The sequence below is a fragment of the Ictidomys tridecemlineatus genome, chromosome 1 (genome assembly GCF_052094955.1).
Source record: "Ictidomys tridecemlineatus isolate mIctTri1 chromosome 1, mIctTri1.hap1, whole genome shotgun sequence".
NCBI lineage: Eukaryota > Metazoa > Chordata > Mammalia > Rodentia > Sciuridae > Ictidomys > Ictidomys tridecemlineatus.
Genome location: NC_135477.1, coordinates 61,514,437 through 61,537,482, shown reverse-complemented (window position 1 = coordinate 61,537,482; position 23,046 = coordinate 61,514,437). Strand labels below are relative to the sequence as shown.

At 39.1% G+C, this 23,046-nt stretch overlaps 1 long non-coding RNA gene across 1 annotated transcript in view; it reads right to left on the bottom strand.

Moving 5' to 3' along the window:
• Nucleotides 1-3,199: 3,199 nt before the first annotated feature.
• LOC144366268 (uncharacterized) overlaps nucleotides 3,200-23,046 on the bottom strand; it is a 101,719-nt gene continuing 81,872 nt past the window's right edge. The window contains exon 3 of the long non-coding RNA XR_013425282.1: nucleotides 3,200-4,919. This is a non-coding gene — a long non-coding RNA (uncharacterized LOC144366268). The remainder of the gene's footprint in view (nucleotides 4,920-23,046) is intronic.

Sequence of the window (23,046 nt, the reverse complement as noted above, 5' to 3'; positions counted from 1 at the left end):
TGACTTCCTGGAGAGTCTACCAAACATTGTTCCTGCCAGCTATTATCATTTTCCTTTACATTTTATTTGAAATTAAGTGCTCATAAAAAAGATAAGCCAAATTTCACATATGTTCCCTTCAACTGACCTAATTATATTAATTTATGTAGATGAAATTGGTCCTAAGCCAGTTCTGTAAATTATCTTATTCTGTATCTTATATACTCAAGTTTTTATCCTCTTTCCATATTATTCCCATGCTCAATCTTCCTTAGTCATATGTCCCATTAGAATAGTGACTCTTAATGGAATATAACACAAAGTTTAAGAATAACCAATCTCTATAATTTTATGAATTAGAAAACTGACACCCAGACAGATTGGCAGGACTTAGTCAACATCACATGGCACTTAGTTACTTAGCCCAACATCCAGGATTTGACCCTGACATTACTTGTGTCTATACTTTAAAACTTTAGATTTTATAATAATTTTGTTTCAATTTTTAAATTTTTATCTCAGGCTGTCCAATTATTCTTTTGTTAAAAGCAACATAATTCTTGAATTTCAGTCTCTTGGGGTTCTTCAACTTAGCCCTACGTTGTAGAGGCCTTACTATTTTTGCTAAAAAAAAAAAAAAAAAAAAAAGTAACATCCAAGGACTCAATTGATATGCAGTCTCTGTGTTCCACATCCCTCTCTTTTTGGCAAGTGGAGATTAGCTTTTTTGGCTTATGTTCTTTTCTTTTCCTCTTTTTATTTTAAATCTTTCTTATAAGGCTCACACTTCCCTCACTTCCTCTCCACTTCAAATTCTCTTTCCTTTAATAATATCCCACCCTCCATACACCTCCTTGTTTCCTCCTGGGTTTAATCCTAACAAAGGGCAGACACAAATAGCTGCAGCAGTGGATGTTGATTTAGTTGCTTGGCCACATTTTTGCTTGGTGCTCTCTGAGTTTTCCCTCCCAGATGCTTAATAAATTTTCCTCCTCCTTGCTCTATTTTCCTCCTCTCTGAAGAAAATGTACACAGCTCTATCCACATCACAAATTTCTGTCAGCGTAGACAGGGAGTTAGCTTCCTAAAAAAGATGGTTATATTGAGCCTTTATGTAGCACCTTCCCCCTCAGCAATTGCGAACCTTCCATAGGGGAGAGATTTGCCGTCTCATTGCCAGTGAGAAACAGAAGTGGGGAGTAGGAGGAGAATGATACTAGAAGGTGGGAATAAGATATATTATTGATTAGACCTCACAGACAGAACAACCACTGTACAGATTAGGCCTATACAACTATTGCCCTTAATCATTTGGGGCTGCAGGGGAGTCATAATGTTGGAGCATTGATCAGCAGACTGGCTTGCCAAGAAATCAGTACAATTCTCTAGTGAAGACACCTAAAATAGAGAAATCTTCTCAGCCCACGGATGAGAACTTTTTATATCCAGGCATTCAGGCAGATCCAGTGCTACAGAACTTAGCATGACTCCTCAATGAAAGATATTCAGTGTGATTGCAGAATCCTGGGCTCAGACCCCTTTCTTCTTCCTCATAAATCTCTCTGAGCCTACATTTTCTCATTTGTGAAATATAAATAGGTGAATATGACTTTCCAGGTTATTGTCAGGTTTAAGTGATGAAAAGATTTTAGTACATTTCAAAGTTAATGGGAAAGATCCAATAAAGCAGAAGATGTGAAATGGGGATAATTCAAAAGGCAAGATCTCTCCCTGATAAAGAATGCAGGGTACTGGTGGAAGGATAAGCCTATTCAGAAGAAGGGTCACTCTTCCATAGTGGCAGGAGGGAAGGCAGAATGGCTACCTAGGTGTGTGGGTTTATAAATGTGGTGGGAAGAAGCTGAAGGATATCCTCTCCAAGGGGCTCTGCTTTCTGTGTGAATAGGAGTTGATGCCATCTGCCTTGAGTATTGGAGGATGTGATAAAATCTAGAGACTGGAGATAGTTGAGAAAGTTTAGTTTCTTCACCATGGAAAACAGGAGAGAAATGATTAAAAATGATTTTTTCTTGGCAGGTTTTTTTGCCTTGCTGAGGATGCTGACCATGAACACATCATGGCAACAATCTGCCCTGTTGTATTTTCTGCACTGATTTTCAGCAACCTTAGTTGATAGGTGTAGTCATGTAGAGAGGCTAAACAGATATGATTAAAGAACAGTGGGGCAAAGGAATTGAGGAAATCAATGAGAGTGGTTGAAATATTGAGTATAAGAAAGATGGGGCACAAAGTGAAGGAATGAGGATACTGATATTGTGAGTCAGTGAGATAAATGAGAAATTTTAAGAGTGGTCAAACGAATTATTCCAAGAGCTATTTTATGGTTGGTTCTGAAATGTCCCCAAAAGCTTATATGTTGGAAGCCTGGTTCACCATACAGCAAGGCTGGGGTGTTTATGCAATGATTAGAGCTCTGTCCTCACCACTGGATTCATTCAGCAAGTAGGATTAATAGCTGAATGGACTACTGGGAGATGGGACTTCATTGGATGAAGTAGGTCACATTTCCTCCATGTCTATCAGTAAAGGGAAGAAGGAAGAGCAGGTGCTGTTTAGTCTCTCACCGATCTTGTAAGAGGAGAGTTGTCTTCTGCATTGAGCAGTGTCTTTAGTCTATTGGGGCAGCATATACAGCATAATTTTGAGTCTAGAATTTCCAAGAACTCTTGAGTTCTTCTTTGAGCGGGAAAAGGAGGCAGCAGTAATGATCAGATCTCAAGAACCTTTATTTGGCTTTGGGTGCTTCATTTGGACTTTCTACAATCCTCTTCTAAAACACACACTGAAATTCTAAGTAAACATGAACATTCTAATTCTTTCCTTCTCTAGAAGCAAAGAGACCTGAAATCTAGACTGTACATTGTCTGTGCCCATGTTAAGATGGAAAGAGTACACAGGGATTCAGCTTTAAAACAGTGACATTTCTGATCATTTCTGTGGGTGGGATAATGGTGAGCATCACTTTCTATTCTAATGGCTAATACTAGAGCTGAAGGGAACACAATCGTAAAAAGGAATTATTTAAGTGAATATTAACATTTCCCTTAACTATTTCTTATTTTTTCAAGAGTTCAATTATTTGATGTTGTTGTTTCAACCCTGATGGGAATTAAAAAAAAAAACACAAACTTCAGTTGATCCCTTTATGATCCTATACTGTTTTCCTTACTAGGTATTATGTTTTAGGTATGAGGGGTTCTCCAAAAGCTCATGGGCGAGATGATGGAGAAATGTTCAAGGGTAAAATGGTTGGACTGTGAGAACTGTAACGTAATCAATGTATTAATCCACTGATATGGATTAAATGGGTGGTACCTGGAAGAGTGGAGTGTAGCTGGAGAAGGTGAGTCACTGAGAACATGACTTTGGGGTTTATATTTTCTCTCTGGTGATCAGAACTTTCTCTGCTTCCAAGTTGTTAAGTTCTCAGCTATTTTCCTTTATGATGACCTTCTGCCATGATGTTCTGTCTCACCTTGGGCCCTGAGCCGTGGAGTCATCCAACTAGGGATTGAACCTCTGAAACCATGAAACAAAATACACTCTCTCTTCTCTACACGGTTCTTGTCAGGTCTTTTGTTCTGGTCACAAAAAAAAAAAAAAAAAGGTGATACAAAAGCTGACTAAAATACCAGGTTTTCTAGGACAACAATTGGACCAGAGGTAGGATGTAAGGTGCTACTCTTCCGAATGACTGACCCAGACCATTCATTTGCTAGTGGTACTATTTTGAGTAAAGACGATTTTAAAGGACATTCAGGGCCAAAGTGCCAGGGAAATTTTTCTGAAGTACTCAGTGAAAACTTCCAGGCAGCCACATCATCTTTGCTTTGCAGAATTCCATTTTCTGAAGTGCTCTGTTTTGACAATCGTTAGGGAAAGGCTCTCCCTGGCAGGTACTGATATGTTTGGTTTGTTTTGACTCTGCAGTGATCCCAGGAATGTTAACAGGCCTGTTGCCATGCAAGCCACACAATAAAAAGATGACTATGGTTAAATCCAGTCCCATGAGGTAGCTAAAAAATAAAATATGTACCTATTGGAAAACTTAATGCTTCTGTGGCCAACTTTGCCAGGTTCACAGAGGAGGCTTCTGGAAGGCTTCACACCAGTCCTGTCTATTTTGATTAGGATGGCAGTTCCTAGCTCTTTCCGTTATGGTTTGTCAGTTTTTCCACTAAAGATCTTGGCTTTTTGAAACACAAGCGTCTGTTGTGTTTCAAATCCCTCAGAGTCTTGCTGATGGCGTGCAATCTAATGGCACACAGTGCACATCCTGCACCACGTCTTTGCCTAACTTTTTGGTGTGAAATTCCAAGTTTTGTAAGTCTAGTCTTTCCCACATAATCCTGTGCATCTGTTTTCAGATCCAGGAAATCCTTGGACAGAAAGCAGATCTGCTTTCTGGGATGTGAGGAGCTTTATACAAAGGAGTAAGAGATTCCTGGCGTGTAACCTGGAACAAATCTCAATTGTTCCATTTCCTTTTGGAAAATGTTAAAGTCAGCACTCTTGACCATATGTACTTCTGTTAGTATCCAGAATTATAATTAAGAATAAAAAAAAGAAAGAAAGAAAGAAAGAAAGAAAAGGATGCTTAGATTAGAGTTCAAACCTTTATACCCCATTAGCTCGTATGAGCTTGTGTGATCATTGATGCTCCATAGGAAACAATTTCTCCTTGGGTAAAGGGGAATGGTTGGGTATGTTGGAATCTAAGACCCCCCCCCCCCGCCCCCTAGCTTTTAGCCATTCAAAACATAGGAGAAAAGGAACATGTCTTGTTACAGGTTTCACAGTACCACCCAATATTACCAGTAGATGGCAGACTCGCCTTATAGACTGAAATTGATACCAGGATGCAATACTGATAGTCCCAGTGGAGATGAAGCTTGTCAAGATGGGTACAGAACAATGGCCTTAAAAAAAAAAAAAAAAAAAAAAAAAGTTCTTAACCAGCAGGACCATGCACTCCTAGGCAACGAGTCTATTTCCATTATAATGGACAGTGACACCACATTTACACAATTGGGGTCTTTCTAAATTATGCTGTGAATGCAATACATACACATTGGAGTAGTGGAGCAAACCATGAATTTCTTCTCTGATTGATTAATTAACTAATTAATTCAGTAGCTATTTATTGAGTGTCCATAGTGTTCCAGATTTGGGGCTCAGTGCTAAGGATACTAAAATTAAAAAGAAAAGATACTCCTTGTACTTAGGAAGCTCACCCTCCAGAGTCACCATTGAACAAGTATTGTGGTGAAAATCTACAGAGAAATAGATATCAGTCCGTTAGCACAGGTGCTGGAGGAAGGGGTGACAGAAGTAAGTTAGGATGAGTGATAATGAGGGGGGTTTCTTAGCAAACAGGAAATCAATTGGTGAGAGAAGTGTTCCAGGCAGAAGAAACAGCATGTGAAAAACTGCATAGGCAAAAAAGGCAAAGTGCATTTGAGGGGGCTAAAGGAAACCAGAATGACAGTGACAGTGAAGCAGTCAAAGTGTGGTATGAGATGAGGAGGAGACTAGGGCTCATGGGCCCTTTATACCACGAAACCAAGGAAACTGCTTTCACGAAATTCTTGAGTGCCCCATGAAGCTATTGGCCAGGACAATTTTATCAGATTAGTTAGCTGGTGTCTTGGTGGGTAAAGAAGTTTGGTCTGATAGTAAAAGAGAGAACAGATTCATTTTTGACTGAGAAGTTGTAGGGGAGGAAAGATGTGATGTCTTTCTCTAGTCACCATAAGGGTTACAGCTCACATACATGTGACAAGACAGGTTAACAAGAGGAAAGCATAAGGAATCTATCTAATCAAAGTTTCATGTGACACAGGAGTCTTTAAAAGTGAAAACCCAGAGATCCAGGAAAAACGGTCTTTTTCTGTACTTGGGTTCAATGAAGAATGCAGCTATGTAGAAATGTGATTGGGCCAAGGGTATGGTCTAATGGTAAGAGACCGAGGGGCCTGGCCAGATTCTTCTTGGCCTCTCTGCAGCATTCCTTCCTCCAGGTATGGGACCTCTTCCAGAATGAGGGTCTTCAAGGGATAAGGGAGTGATTTTTCTAGATTTTATGGCCTACTTTAGGGGAGAGGGCTTCTAGTTTCTGACATGCCTTGGGGAAGAGGATTTTGGTTTATGTTATTCATTTTGTAAGGGAAAGAAAGGGCTGGAGGGCTGGAGATGGTCAGAGAGATCTTGCTGCTGAGGACCTTCCAATGTCCTTCAGTTCAAAGTATACAACATGCTAAACTGTCATACTTTGGGGTACATTGTTCCGAACTTCAGCAAAATAGAAGCGCGTGGAACTCTGGTAATCAATATTAGCCTGAATTAGTTTAGATCAAGAGAATAATGGTTATGTTTTTAAGATTAATTAGTCTATTCTTTGCTGGCCAGCACTCAATTTGACTGCAAAGTGATAAAACCACCTCTCTTACATCTGTGTCCCATTTGATTTATTCTCATTAACATTAATCACAGACTTTGTGCCACACATGGGGATTACTATTTTAATGCCAAGAATTTGCAACACTATCCACCAAAGCAACCATAGAGTTTGCTGAAGAGGTTTGTGCATCTCCTCATTTTCCTACCAGCCCCTCACTATCATGAATCCATATCAGTTGAGCATTTGGTTTTCTCTGAAAAATCTCAGTTCTTCAATAACGTGGCCACTTAGCAAATGACATTGTGAGTTAGCTCCCAGAGTGTTTCTACATAATAGAGGGAACAGATAACATGCCATTATGGATTTTTTAGTCGTAAAACCAAAACGAGTATTAGATTTTTAAAGATTTGCAGGCTGAATACAGGCAAAGTTAGGTCTGTAATCTGCTGTGTATGGTGGAGTGCCTTTAACACTGAATGTAGGCAAAGTTACATGAGTGAACTTAAATGATTCATCTACACATTGCCCCCTGCAGTCCAGTTTTGTTTTAAATGCTTGGAATAGCAAGTATTGTGTACCTAGACATTTGCTCTAAAGCATGCAAAATCCAAAATCAATGACTCTTTCTCACTGCCTTTATGTGGAGCTAAGCACATTTACATAATGCAGTTGTGTATGTGAGAAATCAGAGATGCTCTGGGGCTACTGGGAAATTTTGATTCAGTGTCTACACACTAGGTAGTGACATACTTACACTACCTAGAAACAAAGGAAAAAGAAAAAAAAAAATCCAGGGCTTGACTGCAATTTGGCAGAAAACAGTGGCCAGCCATTTATTTTACCATCTCTTTGCCTAATCTAACTATATGTTCATATATGTTACTATAAATATAATGAGGATCTCTTTCGGGACCTTAAGTCCTAGACAGTTTTATTAGTATTCATAAATATTTATATTCCACATACAATCTTGTTAATATAATATTGTACATTCTTACACATAAAATTGATTAGACTACTTATTTTATCATCTCAGCCATATCCCAACCCCCAGGCAGTAAAATAAATTAGAGATGATATATATATATATATGATATCTGTTAGTAGATTGGGTGCATTGCTTCAAACAGAACTCATTTTAACTGGAACCATAGAGGTTAGGGTCAACCTGACTGACCAATTGGTGAGTCAAAATGCCCCCAACCTCATATTTTTCTGTCCTGAAATGGCTACCTAGACATAATTGTGAATGGTATAATTGGTTAAAAAAACTGTTTTTCCTCTGAAAAAGACATGAGAGATGATCTTCCCATGCATGACATATACCCCAAACTTAGGTTAAATTCTTTGTGCATTCTTTTTTCTTCTCTACTCAAAATATACCCTTATATTCAAATTTATATATAAAAAGGAACATTAGCAAATCATCACAAAAGTAGTAGCAGTCAAAACAAAACTATAACAAAATCAACTCTGATATAATCCACATTATTGAAGAAGTTGGGGCATGGTCTCTCTAAGGTCTAAGGGAAAATTTCAGAAACAGCTTCTCTGACTATCTGAAGGATAATGAACTTCAGAGTAATGTGTCGTCACTGGAATGCTGAGGGGAAGGGAAGACAATGGCACAGGGCAGCTTCTTAAAATGTAGAAATGAGGATCATCAAAGCTCTTTCCCAACAGAGCTGTGATCATCTCTGCATATGTCCAGGTACCTCTGACTGGACAGAATGATAGTTCTCAATGACTTTGGAGTTGGGATATTGGACGGACTGAGAGCAACATTTTCTACATTCCATCCACTGAGGCTGAATGACACTGAAGCAACAGAGCTAGGCAAGGTATATTTTAAGAAGTCTCCTTCCAGTTTCCAAGTAACTGAACCAAATCCAGAGAGGTTGAAGGTTACATGAGAGTTGTGGCACAGCCTTCCAGGGAAATGGTCAGAACCTACTCCTAATTACTAATCAGGTCCAATTTCCTTTACACTGAATATTAAAGCAAGAAGGAGAAGTAAGGTGAATAGAGAAACAACAAATTAGCGGCCTGCTCAGGAATTCTTTAGCTTGCTGAAATGGATACTCTCAGTAAAGTCAATTCCCCCAAGAAGAAACAGTTAAATGCTAGCCTCAGGTTACATTTGCCTAAAAGATGGAATTGACACCAAATCTTTTGGTGGATATAGTCATTTCTCTAAGTTAGTTCATAGTCTAGGATCTGTTCTCTTTGTCCATCTGGTTCTTGCACACAGAATCCTGGACCCATGAATTCCCTCCCCATGCCTGATCTCCTCCTTCTTTAGGCTAAAATGAATAGTTACTTCCACATGAAATACATATCTACTTTCCTTTGTCTTTAAAGGCCTGATATCTTTTGCCCAGCAAGTAGCTAGCAATCCAATCTATTAACCGTATTTAAGTCACAATGTTGAGGAGGATCTAAAAGCTAGCATCAGAGTCATCCTTCCTTAGTTAGCCATCATGCCTGCCTGCCTGTCCAGAAGCATAATGGAAAGAGGAATTAAAAGTTAGGACTTGAGTATTGGCAATGTGGCCTTGGATTCTGAGCTTAAAGATCCTTAAAATAAAACACATTTAAATCCTCATTGTCTATACTTCACAAAGTGATGTGGTTCAGATACGAAAGGGTATATTAAAGTGCTTGACAAACTTAAAGCACTTTGTAAAGTCAACACATTGTCAGTAGCCACTAGGATTGATGCTGTGGTGAGAATCAAAAGCCAGGCATGGAGAACTCTTAAGCATTCTTAGGGTCTGTACCCTGGTGGTTCCCTGCCTCAACCTGTACATCCAACCAGTTATACCTCTAGGATTTCTGAAGCAGAGAATTACCGTCTTCATAGAGAAACACAATTTTACACTATATTTCATGTGCCACAAACTCTTCCCATGGCTGTTACTAACTCAAAAACTAGTTTAGAAAAGAACCACTTTTTTTTTTCATTATTAGGCAACCATGCAAGGTTGTTTTTACAGTATTTACAGTATTTTTTCCAGAATTTATTGTCTGGTGTCCCAGAGTTTCCCTGCAACCTCATTGACTATATTGCTAATTCCTTGAAACTTCATCTGCTATCCCTACTTTTTAACCTACCATATGCACTGTTCAACAGAAAAATGTTTTTTTTCTATTGCTGTTGGAGCTAAGAGTACCAAAATATGGTGCCTGCATTTTCCGAACTCATTTCATAAGCCTGGCGTATCCTTTTCTTTTCACACATTTACCCAGTAAATTCACATCTTTGCTTTCTCACCCTTTTGGTATCCTGACAGACAGTAAAACTTAGAGAATTAAAGCTGCTCTGAATTTTCCCTCCATGGGGTGGCATCAGAGCACAGGCCATGCACCTGCCCTTTGTCACCTACATGTGACATTTCTGACAGGACCCCCATTAAGTAATCCTATTTGTCTCCTCCCAGGCCTAGTTTATTCTTGACAATCTTGGAATATAAATGAGATCATGGACCCATGGATTAGTTTTTATTCCATGTATTATATATAATCCAATGTCCATTGTTTCCATTTGTTCCAATTTGGTCATTGGGATTCCCATCAAACTATCTCCTGAGTTATTTGAACATATTTGTAATGGTCTCTGAGGTAATAATCTTAGAGTAGTTCAGTTTAAATCTTCCCTAGGGATCTCATAGATTCTACATAGCACTAGGGAATTCTGTTTCTTATTTTATGCCCCTTATTAATAATTAGAAAATTCATTTAACAAATACTGTAGAGTACCTACAAGCACCAGGCCCTGTGGATATACGACTAAAGCTGTGAACAAAAAAGAAGAAGAAAAATTGAATTTACATTTTAATGGGAACATTTTCTATAAATAATTTTTCAAGTTGTTCAAAAGATCAGGCCTTCATTTCCTGCTGCCATAGGATTTTGTTTTCTGCTTTTTAAAAATGGCCTGCTTGCTTTTGTTCTTAATGAAGATGGCTGCTTTTGTAGCTATCTCTCTGTCTGTCTCTCTCTGTCTTTTCCATTCTGTCTCTGTCTAATCTCCAGAATTCTTATGTCTGAATTCACTCTGGCAGTTATGTTTTTATGTGTGATTAGCTATCTTTTGTGTACCATGACAATAAGAACAGTATTTTGAAATTTTATGCCTGGGAAAATCATTTCCAGCTCAGAGTCCTGATGAAAGTAACTTGCATTCTGCAGCTCCATGATACTGTCTATGTAACACCATTAAAAGACTCCCAGAGATTTTGATCATTATTGTTTAATCAAATCATTCTGATAGTGTGTGGGCTGCATGAGTACTTAGAATAATATTAAGCACACGGTCAAACTACAGACAATGCCCATTGAATGTAAAATAAACCATTAGGCTGATTTGACTGAACTGACTGACTATACCTCTGGCTTTTTAGTATTATATAGTACTTTTTATTTTATGTTGAAGGTAAAAATTTTATGTTGAAGGTCATTGGAGATGCCTTTCCTGTATAAAAACTGCTAATTATAAGCAACAAAGACTATCAATCCATTTTTTGTTATTTAAAACTTTTATATCAAAATCATTTTCTAACTTTCTTCTATGCCAGTGGTTCTCAATTGGGGGCCATTTTGTCCCCAGGGGATACTTGGCAAAGCCTGGATATATTTTCAGCACAAATTAGAGGTGTGCTATTGTTTTCTACCCAGTAGAGAATAAGGATACATAGGAAAGCCCCCAATAATGACTTTTGTGGTCCAAAATGTTGACCCCTGAAGTTGAGTAGTTTGGTTCTATAGACACAAGCAAAGTATCCCTGATATGTGAAATTGTAGTAATATCCAGAGTGCAATGACGGATGGAAAGTGATGCCTATACACAGCAATTGAATAACATAAGAAACCATATCACTGAAAATGATAGCACAGTCAAATTTTAGGAGCAAATTAACAACACATGAGTTGTTGGGAGAACTGGATTTCACAAAAAGTAATCTAGGAGGGGTTTGCTTTTTTTGCTGGCTGTGGAAGCCTTTTAAGGGAATTCTATAGGAACCTGTGTTCATTTCATCACAGGAGAAAGGTGTCTCTGAAGGATTCAAGGAGTTACCAGAGAGAAGAGGAACTTGACTCAGGACCAGAGAGGGAGGTTCTTATGTGATGGAAACGAATTTCAGCACATGCCAACCAAAGACAGATTATTTATGGATGTAGGTATATAATCAAGGGAGAATGAGAGCAATCTCAAGAGAGAGATGCTTTGGGAAGTAAAGTAAGGAATACCCATTCAAGAGACAATGTGGGCTAGCTCGAGAGTGGGAGACAGAGAAAAAAGTTTTGGGGGTTTCTGGCTCCTCTTTTGAAAGGAAACTTGGTAAGGGGTAGATATGGAAAGGTATAGGAATGATATCAATGTGGTGCTCTCAAGACAGGTTCTGTTGGTCTGGTCAATCCCAGGATCCTCAGGCTAACATGGTCTTTATTATTTGATTAATATGTAGTGCTGGAAAATCCCTTATATTATAGGTTTCTTGAAATATTGTATCTCTGTTTACTTAATTGATTTACTAGGGCGTTTAAAGAACAATGCACAGATAGATTTACAGATTTCCCAGGAATCTGGAAATGACAGGCTGGGAGAAGGGCTTAGGGAGTGACAGGCCTGGGAAAGTATGAAGAGCTTCTGAATTAATATCCTTTGGAATTAATATCTTATTTCCTTGTCCTTCCTTTATGTCTCCTTTCTACATTTTTAAATTTTTTTTCTTATATTCCACTTCAATTTTTCTTGGGTACAGATAGAGAGGGCCCCAAGGATCACAGTTTTTTTTAAAAAATGCTTTTATTTACTCCTTGCCTTGCAAAGCATTTTTTCCTTCACAGGACTGTGACTAATAGTCCTCACCTTGTGGGTGATAGAGTGCTGGCTCCGTTCCTCAAGAGCTGCTACCCCCACTCTGTTTAGGGACCCTGCTTCAGCTGGCTGGGCCCTCAGCTGCCTCCAAAGCCAGCAATCAAATGAGGTCACACAAGCTGTGGTGGCAGAGATTACACCAGCCTTTTGCATTGGGCCTGGAATCCCTGGAGCATTCAGTCCCCTCTCCTGTGGTGCTTTTGTGGGCCTTCCCCTAACAAATGCCTACTTGTTCTTCCTCAAAGCTCACAGAGTGTCAGAAGCCAAGACGGAGCCCTTGTTTGCATTCTTGGGGCCCACTGGCATGGCCTCAGGAATCCCGCAGCTGCAGCATGAATGGGGCCATTTGAGATTTAGCTGAGGGCTTAAGTGGAGCTGGATGGCACAGAATCTTCCCATTTAACAGCACTGTCAAGTCTTCAACCAGACTCAAAATAATGCTCTTTGGAAAAATCATTTGCTTGTCTGAGCTCCCTACCTTGCGACTGACTCTTTGCTCAAATAGCAGCAGGGATCTGGATTTTGCTTTCACCACCCTGGACTTAGTATAAAATGCTCAGTAAATATTAGTTAAGCCAAACAATGGAAATCAAAATGCCAAAATGAAGTCTTTAGATGGGGTGGTACTGTAGCAGATGGAAAAAGTCTTTTCCCTCTACCCCTCTTAGGGTATCTTGAGGGGTCTCTGTAAATTAGACTGACAAAAGACAGATTATCAGAAGAAAAACAAATAGAAATTTTTAACTTGAGCATTGCATATACCCAAGGGAATGCTAGTAATGAGTAAACCGAAGGGGTGGTTAGAATTTGGACTTACATAGCATTTTTTTTTTTTTTTAGTTGTAGTTGGACACAATACCTTTATTTTATTTATTTGTTTTTATGTGGTGCTGAGGATCGAACCCAGGGCCTCAAATGTGCTAGGTGAGCGCTCTACCGCTGAGCCACAATCCCAGCCCCTTACATAGCATGTTAACGACAGAACAATATATTTGTGGAGAAGTGACAAGACGAAAGAAAGGACTTTGAGTTTCTAGGGGCAGCAAATTATAGGAAGGCAAGTAAACTGGAAAAGTAATGGATGATAAAGTTTGTTTTTAGGAAGGGTTACTATGTAAATTCCTCTGGTATCATGTGTCTCTGAGCTGATAAGGGTCTAGAGTTGTCTTCAGGGATTAACTTCTGTCCTTTCTGGTAGAGAGGGGAAGAAAGACATATTTACAAATTCATGTCCTGCTTTTAGGCATAGAGCTTTTCTTGTATGTTTCCCCAACTGATTTCAGCTCAAAATAATCCTTATTCCAAAGTGGCATATTTTGGGGGCTGCCTATTCTGATCGTTTTCAATATTATTTCTCTTTCTCCCCATCCCAACCTTTTGTCCTCATCTTTAAAGAGCAATATTCTCTGAAAGTAAAAATTTTCAGTAAGGGCAGTGATGTATGTTTCTTTACGCTCTAAGAAATCCCAGCCTTAACACCGGATACATTGTTTCCATATCCCTAAACTTATTTTTAAAAAGTAAACTGGAGTGAGTTCAACCAGGAGAGAAAATCCAAAGTCCCTAAATTCTGTGTCCTGTTTCTGGTATGAGAAAGTTCAACTTATACTCAAAGTGGATGCCAAGACAACATAAAATTAGAATTCACAACGTTTTGGTACCCCAAGACTAAATTGATTTTTCTTTGTAGTCTCCTCTATTCTTCCAGAGAAGCCTGTGTTTCCTTCTGCTGTGGCACATTTTATTCCTACTGCTAAGTTGTCTGTTCACTTACCTATATCTCAAGCCAGAGGGAAAAGTCTGTGATGGTTGCACCCATAGGATCCCCACCATCCAATAAGCTTTTAGTAAATATTTGGTGAATGTAGTCAAGAAGGGCAGAGAGTCCAGCTACACCTTACTGTGTCATCCTCCAGGAAATTTCCTCTGTGGCTAGCATAAAGAATGATAGTAGAGGATAGGAAAGGTAGTAGAATACAACAGTCACTAATATGCCATTATGTAAAAATGTGAGTATGTAACAGATGTGATTCTGCAATCTGTATTTGGGGTAAAAATGGGAGTTCAAAACCCAACTGAGTCAAATGTATGAAAGATGATATATCATGAGCTCTGTAATGTTTTGAACAATCAATAAAAAAAAGAAATAACAAAAAAAAAGAATGCAGATGAGAGAAAGAATATGAAATACCATCAAGCTCACCTGGTACTTGAACTCTGTCCCACAGTGTGGTTCTTATAGGGCAAGGTTCAGGTTTCTATGATTCCTCTCTCTAACAAAGCTAAACATGGTGATTTAATAAATATCTTTCTATGAGAAGGAAGAAACACAAATAAAATGGAGTGAAGGAGGAACAGTTGCATTTACACTACTTTGTAGTAGTGTCTTCCTTTTCATGATGCAAAACAGGGGAAAAAGAAGAGAGAAATTCACATTCCCTTCCCATTCTACTTCCCAGGTTTTCTAAATCTGGGAAACAGGTGAAGTTGTGTGAACTGGAAGGGCCACCAGCACTGATTTTTGATAGTAAGATAGAGACCCTTGCCATCCCTCAGACAGAGTTAGCTGCAGATTTCAGAGAGTATCCCTAGCAAATTCATTGGTTGCTTTAATTCTGTTAGAAGACATGAAACTGCTTCTAATCTACCAGGAAAGGCATAGTGGATAACTGCAATTCTTCTCCCTGAGAAAAGGGGTTCTTAATCTTAACTGCATATTAAAGCCACCTAAGGAGATTCCTAACAACAGCAATGCTTAGCCCAACTTTAGACCAACGAAATCAATATTTCTGAGAAAGAGACCTGTGCATCTGCATTTCAAAGTTCAGGTGATTGTAATAAGCAGCATACAGAAGCACTGACATACTGATAAGAGCAGGTGGGGCTTAGAAACCTTTGGACCCCATGCCAGATAATGGTTAAAATGAGAGAAGTATATCTACATGGAGAATAACAGAATTGGCAAAACATCACAATATGCAGTGGGGAAAAGTTACATAAAAGAAATGAAGAATGATTTACAATATAAAATGCAGACCTCCAATGATATGTTCTCTATATTGTTTGTACATAAGTAGAAATCTAAAAGTGGATTCGAATGAATTGAGCCCGGTTCCTACAGGTTGTTGTCTCTGAGGCCGGGGAAAGTAACTGGGGAGGGAGATACAGGTCTAAAGTGCATCCATCTTGCTGTGTTGTGCTTTATTGACTTACAGTAGACATAAACACTGCATTATATTAGCAATGGTCTCTTGTTTGAAAGATATGCACATATTTATATTCTTTTGTGCTTTTGTATTTTTGAACACTTTCTTTAAAAAAAATGAAAATAAACTTTAAGGTAAAGATCTAACACCTAGAATTTTCTTTTTCCTTTCTTTTGTTTTTTTCTTTTATTTTATTCCTTATTTCTTTCAGAATTGGAAACTGAACCCAAGGGAACTCTATTCCTGATTTACATCCCCAACCCTTTTCATTTATATTTATTTATTTATTTATTTATTTATTTTTTAAAGAGAGAGTGAGAGAGGAGAGAGAGAGAGAGAGAGAGAGAGAGAGAACCTCTAACATTCACTTTCTAGTTGGCGGACACAACATCTCCGTTGGCACACGGCGCTGAGGATCGAACCCAGGCCGCACGCATGGCAGGGGAGCGCGCCACCACCTGAGCCACATCCCCAGCCCCTATATTTATTTATTTAAAAATATTTTGAGACAGGATCTCCATGTTGCCCAGGCTGGCCTCCAACTTGGGAAACTTCTTCCTTAGCTTCCCAAATACCTGGGATCACAGACACAGTTGATTTTTGTTTTTAAATGAGAATTACAAGTTCTGAAAGCATAAGTAATTTAGTAACCATGTCAAGATCAGGGCCCTGCTATTAAACTCTGTGGAGTCCCAGATCCCTAAAAGCCTGGCATGCCTTCTTAGCATTCCCTTAACCTCCTGGGTCTGAGGTTCACAGCTTCTCTACTCAGGGGATCTCTGCTCCACTGCTGCTGCTTTCTCTCTCTCTTGACTCCATGGCAGCGGGTAGTGACACAGCACACTGTGCCCCTGCGGGCAGAGTCAGGCTCCTGTGCCTGTGGTGTGACCCTGGCAGGCTCCTGTGCTTGCTGTTGTAGAGCAAGTGCTCAGGTGGGCGTTCCTGCAGGAACCTTGTGGGGAAGGCAATCTGTCTGCTTGTATCCAAGCTGAAAAGCCCTTCTGAAGGCAGCAACTCAGACACAAAGATGGGATGAGTGTGCTTCACTGCAGAGCCTGCAGCTGGATTATTGACTGGGACTGAGGGAGGCATTGAAGTGATAGAGAGCCTAAAGAGATCTGCTCTTTTGATTTGGTCTCTTCCAGCATTTTGCAGGCTCCAGGTGGCTCTGGTCCAAAGTAAAAAAATCTTCCTTTGATCCTAGCTAAAATTTTAGGGAGTCAGCTGCATAAATCATTTTCTTTTAATAAAAAGCAGCACGTGCTGTTCCCCCCGCCCCCCCACCCCACCCCTTCCATGTTCTGATGTGACTGGCTCACCTGTCACTGAGCTGTTTGAATGAGCTGGGTTCCTCCTTCCTACCAAGCTTTGGTGTAAAAGCAAGTCAGTGTATGAGAGCAGTTGAGGAGCCATGTTTATAGAGTAGGAATACAGTGTCCAATTAAGCCAAGTAATCAGAGGCTTTAATGGATGAATAACTGTCAAAGCACAGTGGGGTGTTTGATAACCTCCAAGGTTGCTTATTGTGCACAGAAACCACAAGGTAAAAAGAGACAAGGATGGATGAGCTATGTTTCTTACCTCTCCTTGCCTTTGAAGAGTTTGATAATACTGCCAAGTACTCCCTGGAGAGGGTGCTTTTGAGGGTCTAGCAGCATTCTGGCTTGAGTAAAGAGAATTGCATAATTAAGGAAGAAAAAGCAAAAATTGGGGGCTGGAGTTGCGCTTTTATTTGCAGAATTTCAAAGCACAGAAGTCTCATGGAAGGGAAAAGAGAAGAAACCATGTTATCCAGTGTCTCCTGAGGAGGAGCTCAAGGAAGTAAGGTGAACTAAGATGCCCACACAAGGTCTTCAAACAGAAAAAAGGGAGAAGGAGGAATTTGCTTTACTGTTAAAACATCTCTTCCAGGGTTTTGCCAGCTCCACAAATTGGAATTATGCCATTTTATTGCTGAATTGAAGTAGGAGGAATTTTCCTTAATGCCTGGAAACAGGAAACCATTGACTCTCTTTCAAATGAAGGGACATCAGGTAGAGTTCAGTTTGCTTGCCACCTCTAGTGGAGTGATAAGTATCTGGCTAGAGCACTCAGGAAGGGTTTTAAGGTCAGATCCAGGCTCTGGGGTGGGTGGGTGGGGATATGCTTGATTTATCAGCGATGTCTGGGGTGTAAAATGGTAAAGGCCCCCTGTGCACATCCTATTTTTTTTTTTATCTCTTTAGGATGCTTTTTCATCTGTAAATTATATCACCACCATTGTTATCAATGTAATAATCTCTCCATTTGATACTCAGTGTTTTAAACTCTGCTGCTAAGAAGTTTTCAATCTAAAAGGGAAGGCAAAACAGATTGAAATGTCTTTTGTTTTTTCCCTAGGTCCTGTGGAATTGGCCAAGTTTATAATTCAAGCGGTGTGGAAACACTTTTCCACTGGCTTCTTCAGTTACCAAAATGCCTACAAAATTTATGCCTGCTAGAACAGAACTTTATTTTTAGTTTCATCCTCCCTAAATTAAGCAATCAGGAATTTGCAATTATATGGCTAAAATAAATGTTCAGTGACTAAGTCTCCTTTCAAGGGCCTGACGTAAGTAGTTTTGAGCATAAATCTAGTTACCCAATAGGTCCTTGGGCATCTCAGGCAGTGGTGACAGTTATGGTAAAATGAATAAAGAGTAGCTGGGAGCAGGACTCTGTTGCTAATATCTTGCTGACTGTGGGAGGAAAGATAAGTCCAGAAAGGATGACTCAGGGCCTAGAAACCAGATAAAAAATCAGTGGAAGAACAGCAGTAGGGTGGTAGAGAGGAGCTAGAAAAGGGTTGGGGAAGGACTCATATCCTTATTGCAGACACCCCCAACTCAACAAAAATGTCTTTAGAGCTCCCAAGAGGCTGAATAAGGACACCTGCAAAGATATCCAAGTCTTAATCCACAGTCTCTGTGCATGGTAAAAGGAACTTTGCAAATATGTTTAAAATTCTTCAGATACTAAAAATATCCTGGATTATCTGAATGGGCCCAAAGAAATCACAGGCAGAAAGGTAATGGTCAATTAAGGCAATGTGATAAGGGAAGCAGAGGTCAAAGTATTACAGGGCCATGAGCCAAGGAAATGGAGACAGCCTCTAGAAGACTAGAGAAGCAACGACGGACTCATTTCTAGAGCCTGCAGAAAGAATACAGTCCTGCAGATCCTTATTATAACTCTGACCTAGAGGACGGGTAAAGTTGTGTTGCATTAGGTCACTAAACGTATGGCAATTTGATACAGAGAACTAAAAGGAAAATTAAGACAAGGCTCCTGTTTTACTTCTGATGCACCTCCTCTCTTCCCACAGTCATTAGACTTCTGGTAGCCTCACACCTATGAGCACCTGTTCTTAGGAAGGAAAGCCTTGTTATCTGCCATTTAGAATGATCATTAGCCCCACATTTCAGTTACCCCAGCAGTGTTTGACTAATGGTAAATTTTGTCCATGTTAAAGGAATTACAAGCACAAAGATCCATTCCTAACCCCTCTACATGTAAGGCTGCCAGTTTAGCATCAAAGGAATATCCAATGTCCCAATAACTAAAGGTAGGAGACTTCAAAAATGTTACCCTGTGGGATATGTTTGCCATGAAAAGGTATCCCAAGACCTGCAATTTTATGTGTATGTATTTTGAGTGAGGTGTTAGGGATCAAACCCAGGTCTGCATGCATGCTGGACAAGTGCTGCATCACTGAGCTATGCTCCATGCCTTTGCAATTTTAAATGTTTAAATACATTTTTGTTTGTTTGTTGCTTTTTGATTTTGCTCTGTGTCAGTTAAGTTACCATGAAGGCTGTCTTTATATCAGCCCTCCATTTATCACATTGAGGGAAAGAAGCACTTTAGTTGGGCATATGAATTAAAAGCATCTTTATCTTTCCAAGATAGTTAAGGCAAAATATGCTGAAAACTTCATTGCGAGAACTAGTCTGTAGGTTCCATGAGGCCAGGACCAGAGTCCATTTGTAACCACCAATGAATTCTATCGGCAGAACACTTGGCACAGAGTAGACTTTTGAACAATGGAACTCAGATGAATAAGTGAATGAACTAAAGATTAAATCTTTGACAGTGGTTGTTCACTACATGAATTTCTTTGAGGGAAATGATACAGATAGAAAAATATTAGAGGCTATTGCAAATTTTTTGCAAGAAACATAGTGGCCTTTGAGATGGATGGAAGGAAAATATAGATTTCCTTGCATGTAGATCATTGGTATTTATAGAAGAATTTAATTTTCTCCTTTATCCTTGTTTAAGTTTTAAAACTTTGTATAATACATATGATTAACATTTATTATCAGGAAAAAGTAGTTTATTTCAAAAGTGGATTCCTAAGAAATGTGGTAAAGATTGGTAAAGGTAGATGACTTTCCTTGGGAATGGCTTTAGCTGTCAAAGGAGGGCATTAAGCTCATGAGTATAGTTGACTTAGTGATCCTTGATTTTCTTAAAGGAATGTGAGATGAGGAAAGAGCCAGGAGAGATGGTTTAGTGTTATGTTAAGAAGCAATGAGTATAAGTCAGAACTGAGTCTGTACATTACTAGTTGTTTGACCATAAACAAGCTAATTAGTGACTCTCAGTGTCAATGTTCTATCTGTGAAATGGACTATTTTTTAGGTTCCCTTATAGGACAATTTGAGGGTTAAGTGAGATTCAGGTTGTAAAGCATTTAACATCATGCCTGGCACATTGAAAATACTCGCTACATGTCATCTCTTATTATTTTTATTATGAACAAATTGAACATTCTTGGCCTCAGTGCTGACATTTCCTGCTGATATGCAAACTGATTTTTCAGTGCACACAAATGGAGGGCATTGGGAATTCCTGGATTTTTTTCCTAGCTATAATTAGAAATGACAGAGTGATTAGGTGGCTAGAGGACATAATTAACCTCTCTGGCTCTCAGTATTCTCTTCTATAAAAGGAGGGGATGAAGCTAGAAGGCCTGAAAGAATCCTTCCTGTTCTAATATATTTTTAAGATTTATTTTTGCATTGGAAACCTTTATTTGATGAAGAAATCTTCATTTAAGTTTTATTATTATTATTATTATTTTTGGTGAATTACAATCTCTTCCCTCTTATGAGCTATGATCCCAGATAAATATCTGAGAACGTAATAAGAAAGATCCCATTATCAGGCTAATTCTCTTTGCATTTCATATTCAAGACTGAACTAGTTCCTAATACATTTGTTGTTGCCCAGGAAAATTATTTGTCTTATAAAAGGAGTAGAAGATGAGGAAGGCTAAGAGTTAAAAATCCCATGCATTGTTAGAGAGAATGATAACCAACCAATCTAAAGTGAGCAATGGCAAACCTTGTGATGGAGAAATTGATAATTGTACCTGACTAAAATGAAAAGTAACTTTTTGTTTTATAGATGACTACTCCTTGGCTGCCCAGGGCTACCAATTATAGTGCCACCTTGTCTAACCTCTCACTCTGTCCCTTTTCCTTCTCATGAAAACATATCAGCCCAATGTTTCATCCCCCCAGGGCCTTGCTTCTGGTTGCTATGGCAACAGCTAGCTAATTCAAGCTAAATGTGTCCTTCCTGCCTTCTCAAGCAAGGGAGACTTCAGGAGACAATCTCTTCCTGGAAGTGAAATGACACTAATGGGGGAATCTGAAACAAAGATTTAAGACAGATATTTTGAAACAAGAAGTCTGTGGCACCTCTGAAATTACAACCTGGAAGCAGTCTTCCTTTCTACTTTATGTACAGAGCCAACATGGTCCCTTGTTATTCTTGTTCTTTCTTTTGCTAAACATCGATGCCTATCTGCTGTGATCATAGTGACAGGCTGGCTGTGGTCTGAGTCATGAAAAACTGCTAAGTGCTTTGACTGTACAGGTGATATTCAAATTCACTTAGCACCTTTTCCTAGACTCTCACTAATGCAGGAATATATGACAGTGGAGTAAACAACAAAACAATCTTTGACAATTTCTTAGTGTATGTCTTACTTTGTATACCCAAGGTGGGTATTGTCAAATTATAAATTCCCTAGAACTGTACTGTCTTGGAGATGTTAAATTGTAAAGGGAAAACATGTCAGAATTAAGGGGAAAGAGGGCTCTGGATATGAAATTATTAAGGTGGAGTAGCCTCTGGCAAAATGTTGCAGTATCTCCTCAGTCTTGTATGCTACTCATCCTATAGCTAAGATTTCCCATCTCAGGTATTTAGATCTCCAAACTCTGTTCCCTTCTCTATTTACAAATTCACATGCAGCAAAAAAAAAGGTAAACGACTAACAATAGCTTAAAATATTATCCATTCACAGAGGTATTTGAATTTTTGTAGGAAATAGAGTTGTAGTTCAAACTATAGCAGAATGTAAGGCAGAAGCAAGAGGGGAAAGAAGAGAATTAGAGATGCAGTTGATTCTGTATAGCCAAATAAAATGGAATGATCTTCTGCTTTGGGCAAGTTATTTTACCTTGTAAACCTTAATTTTCATACCTATTTTGGAAGATCATGATTGCACCCATCTCATAAACATTTGCCAAAGAAAAACAAGAGCTGGGCAGTAAAGTGGTAAAAATGGATTCTAATTAAGAACTTTTGCAATAGAGGAATAGACCTCAATATAGACCTGTTGAATGCAGATGGGCAAATAAAGATTTATATCTAAGGAACAGGGTGGGAATCAGTGGATAGAAAATCAATAAGAGGATATATCAGGATAAGAATATATCTGGGTAAATGATCTGACAGCATTACTATGGTTTGAAAACAAGGTGTCCCCCCAAAGTGCCATTAATACAGGAATATTCAGAAGTGAAAGGATTAAATTATAAGAGGCTTAGTCCATCCTAGTTTGAATAGGGGGTAACTATAGTCAGATGGGGTTTGGCTGGAGGAAGTGGGTCACTAGGGGCATGACTTGGAAGGGTGTATTTTCCCTGTGGCTTCTTCATTACTTCCTTCTTTTGAGACTCCCAACTCCACCATGAGATGATCAGCTTTCCTCCACTGGACCCTTATCCCATGATGTGCTACCTCACCTGGGGCCTGGAGCAATTAATTCGACCATCTATAGACTGAGATCTCTGAAACATTGAGTCCCAAAATAAAGTTTTCCTCCTCTAAGTTGTTTCTGTCATGTGTTTTGGCTACATATATACACAGCTAACTAAAGCAGAAATTGGTACTAACAAGTAGGATTATTGCTGTGACTAACCTGACCATGTGGTTTGGAAGCTTTGGGTTTGTGGGAGGAATTTTGAAAAGTTTAGAGATGTGAGCTAAAAAGTTTTGAAATCTAAGCATAGTTTAATGAATGATTCTAGTGAGACCTCAGAAGACCAGAATGCTGTTAGGAATGTAGAACACATTCATGAAGTCTCAGAGGGAAATGAGGCCTCTCTTGGGCATATACTAGAGGCTACCTTTTATGTTACATTCTGGCAAAGAACTTGGATACATTTTGCCCATGTCCTGAGACTTTGTGTGAGACTGAATTTAAAGGTAATGGTCTAACTGATCTGTCAGAGATTATTTCA